The following is a 4,311-nucleotide window of genomic DNA, read 5'->3' as shown; positions in this document are numbered from 1 at the left end:
GCAAACAAGAAAGTATTATAATGTTTGCCTTTCTATTACTAATAATATAAAAGCAATCGTTATAATACTTTTTGTATACATTTTCATTCCTTTGTTTAACAGTTCTTTCTGATTATTATTAAACAGACTTCTATCCGTATTAGACAGAACTGTTAACGACGACAGCAAACAAGAGGGAGAATGTGAGCACTGTGTGCTCAGGCACTGCCGTTCTCAGTGCCGACGAGATAAAAGTCTGGCGCGCTGTCAAAATAAAAGCCCCGCCTCGAACGCATCGGCCAATGCCGATATTTAAAAAATGCCAAATATCGGCCGATATATCGGCCGACCACTAGTCCTCCTAGGCTCCCGTTACTAAACATACTTCATGCATGCAGTCCAATAGGTGTCAAGTATACGGTCCAGAACCACTGTTCTATACAGATCATTAAAAGCCAGTTAAATGTAAACCAAATTTAAAATGTAGTCAGTCTGGAACAGAATGTTGAGAACTTTTAAAAACATTGGGAATGCAGTCAGTCTGTAGTCAGTCTACTTCACATTCCTCCGTAGTCATCAGAGACCTTTTACATTGTTCTGGAAACCAATCGTTCACAATCCCCTATGAGCTGGAGCAGAGCGCTCACAGACCCCTCTAGCCATTTATCACAACTACTCTAAATATTTTTCAGGGGCAATCTGTCTAATTATAACACAAAATCATGCCAAAGGGATGCATCTGGTACGCCTACGCACCCACAGCCATTCAGCATGACCATCTAAATAGATTTGTAATTATTATTATGTGATATACTGCATCTAAATCTCTATTTTTACAGCCTAGATGGCTCACCATGGCAGTGCTGTTGGAGTGTCAAAAAACAAAGTTTTCTTTGTCAAATAAATAGTGCAAGGAGCAGCTGTTTCTCTGTCTCGCTCGGGCAGGGTCAAGCTCTTTGGCCTTTGCCTCACGTGTTGTTAAGTTCCCACGAGCCACCTGTCAATCACAACTATTGTCAGCTGGAATTGGGAAACAGTCTGTGGAGAGATACCCAAATCAAGGAAAAAAGCTGTCGGAAATGATGTGGAAGCATATGGTTGTTTCGAGGTAGCTTGTGTTTTTGTCAGAGCATAAATCTGGCATCTGGTTCCTTTCCCAATTTGAAACAGATTCTGGTATGTTTTTGTTGTTGTTGTTCTTGTCTGGTTGCTATCTTGGCAGTGGGAGTACTGTACTGAGATGATTTACAAAGGAAGTTGTCTGTCATTGCAGTTCATTTGAAGTGGAACTGTGAGGTTTCAAATGTCTGGGAAAGTGGTGCATCTGAATGGAGGCGGAGCTTGTCCTGACCTATGTTTGGGTCGACTGTTCTGTTTGATTTAGCATCTCAAATGCAATCCAGAACTGCTGCTGAGAGAGAAAGAATATGAAAGTAAGAGATATAGACTCTCTAGAATAAATTAAAGAGATTAGGATCTGTCTACAACACTGTGCCAATATTATATCCCTTTCTCTTAAAGGGATAGTTCACCCCAAAATTCTGTCATCATTTACTCACCCTCATGTTGTTCCAAACCAGTATGACTTTTTTCTCCTTGAAATACAATTATTTAAATCTTAGAGCAGCGCTTTTTAGTATAATGAAAGCATACAGTAACCATGTTCAAAAAGGATGAAAAACTGTAAACAAGGATTTTAACTGTAAAAGACTGTAAAAATGCTACTGTAAAAACTGTAGTTAATGGTAACTTTGCTTAACAGTAAGTCTCCTTTCTATATACAGGGAAAACTGTATTAGATTTAACCTTACATTTCATGTAATGTTACAGTAAAAATTTTTAAATGTAGTTTGTAGAAGTAAAAAAAGAACAAGTCATCTTATGCCTTGTCCACTATGTCCATATGACTTGTACATTATTTTCCAAGACTTCTGAAGTCGTACAATAGCTTTGCATGAGAAATGCACTTAATATTTAAAGGGGACATAACACACACAGTCAATCTCATGTTAATCTTGAGTACCTATAGAGTAGTATTGCATCCTTCATATCTTCGGGGAGTCTTTAGTTTTATCAGATTTATAAAAGAAAGATACAGCTTTATGCTTCTTTCCGAGAGGCATGCCGTGGGTGGAGCTAAAGAGTCACAAGCACGCAAAACTTTTGCGTAGCGATTGTCTGCAAGCTCTGACATCGACATAAATAAAACCAGATCAAAAACTTTGACTTAAATTTTATTTAATTTGTTTATAAAACATTAGTCACCAAAATACTGGGAACAAACAAACAAACACAATTGCACAACTCCGTTGCTGCCCCGGAGAAACAAACAGCATCCACTGTTGCCTTAATGCTGGGTTCTTTAGGAAGTTTAACAAGGTTATCTTTCCCTGACAAACAAAAACACAGTTCTTTGGTGACCGTTGATTTCGTTGTCTAAATACAAAATGACAAATCCTTCTCAAGCAAGTCCTGTGTAGTGCTGCCGACGACTTCCGTAACCGAATGAAGCACGTTGATGGGCGTTCTCTTGCTCTCGCTCTGGTTGATGTGTGGATGTGTTTTTTGGTTGATGTGTTTTCTGGGAAAAGTGCTCATACAAGGAATTCTGCTCTTTATGACGTCATACAGGGCCATACTCAAAAAAAAAAACTTTCCAAAACTTATACAAACCCTGAAGGAGTGTATTTGGCACAGAAATGCTCCGTCATACGTCCAACTCGGTTTTGAAACCATGTTTAGCATGAGAATCCAACTCTTTAACGGTGTAAATAAGTCAGAATGCATGAAATAGCATTAGAACTTCCCTTTAAGTCATAATTCTCATCTGCCATAGCTCAATAGTACAGGTCTTCAGATGCTCATGCTCCTTATAGAGCATCTATACATGAAGAATATCTTTAACTCCATTTTACCTCCTTTTATGATGTTCTTATTTTGTCATTTTGTCATACTATTTATAGCCTGCATATTTTGCCATCAAAAGAAAATGCTGGTTAAAAAGCTCTCGGCAAGAAGTACTGCATTAGGTACCTGGCCCGATGCGGATGTACATTTTAAAAAGCCTCCCTCCAGATGTGGAAGGATCTTATTAACAGTTCCCCAACAGGACGATCTTCCCTTAGGAAAAGAAAGCAATTTATACTCCTGCTTCAGAGCTTGCTGCAAGAGGTACATTAAAGATGCCTGGAATTATGTCGCTAATAGAGAGGACAGTCAGTGCATTCATGTGGGACCAGATAGTCTCTCTTTATCTCTTAAGAGTTTGACACAGATTCTCTTTCATGTCCACTGCCTGTGGTACAAAGCAGCTCTCGGTGGCACATGCCATAGTCCACCATAGAGTTCAGAATGAGCTCTCTACTGTGCGCCTGGGACTTTAACAATGACGGATTCTACTTAAATGCCACACTAAGGGATGAATGGCTCATAATGGGTGTCATCTCTTTTTCCAGTGCCTTTGTAAACAACTTGGAAGTTGTATAGGTTCAGCTAATGGACAGTATCACTGGTCCTGAATGAAAAACTTACACAAAGCGTCTTGTCTGGTTTTGATTCAAGCTGATTTGGAATGCAGTTTCCAAAAAACTGTGTGTCTTTGATTGTAGGTAAAAAGTTTTGTCTGAAATGCTGTTGCACTTTTCTGAAACATCATGTTCTAATTTTTTTTCATTCTTTCTTTTTTGTCATGTTTTATCTCGGGAACAAACTGAGTCAGGACTGCTCATTAGACACGAAAATAAATAAATAAATAAATAAATACATACATAAATAAAAAGTTGCATAGTGCCTGCAATGTTGCATAAAATATAATGCTACACATGTACATAAACTCATAATTAAACTAATATCATTAATTATATAATAATAATAATACAGAAAGCACAGTACACAAAAATGCTAGCATTATAAAATTATATTTACATTTTACAGATTTAATATTATAAAGGGCGTATTGATCAACCCCTTGCCTGTTTCTGGATTTCTGTTTTACAGTTCTGTTTCAACTCGTTACTGTGAACTCATTTCATAATTGATGAATTTTGCAACACTGTCACAGTTACTGAACAGAAATGAAAAAACATTGGACTAAATTGAGCTGAATAATGACACTATTGTCTGCTTTACAGCTGATGTGCTATACAAATAAACTTGCCTTGCCTTGCCTTGCCTTGAAACTGAAGCCGCTTCATAATTTGATGAACATTACAACATTAAAGGGGTCATATGATGCTATTTTAAAGATCATTATTTTGTGTATTTGGTGTAACAGAATATGTTGACATGCTTTAATGTTCAAAAAACACATTATTTTTCAAATACTGTACATTA

General features: G+C 37.4%; 1 protein-coding gene across 4 annotated transcripts in view; it reads left to right on the top strand.

The window, feature by feature from the left end:
* The window catches only part of slc44a5b (solute carrier family 44 member 5b), a 31,570-nt gene that overhangs the window by 1,174 nt on the left and 26,085 nt on the right, over positions 1 to 4,311 (top strand). The window lies entirely within an intron of this gene.

Source organism: Sinocyclocheilus rhinocerous, unplaced genomic scaffold, assembly GCF_001515625.1.
Source record: "Sinocyclocheilus rhinocerous isolate Xijiao unplaced genomic scaffold, SAMN03320098_v1.1 scaffold377, whole genome shotgun sequence".
Classification (NCBI taxonomy): Eukaryota; Metazoa; Chordata; class Actinopteri; order Cypriniformes; family Cyprinidae; genus Sinocyclocheilus; species Sinocyclocheilus rhinocerous.
Note: the sequence above shows the minus strand (reverse complement) of the source record. Positions and strands in the feature narration are given on the sequence as shown.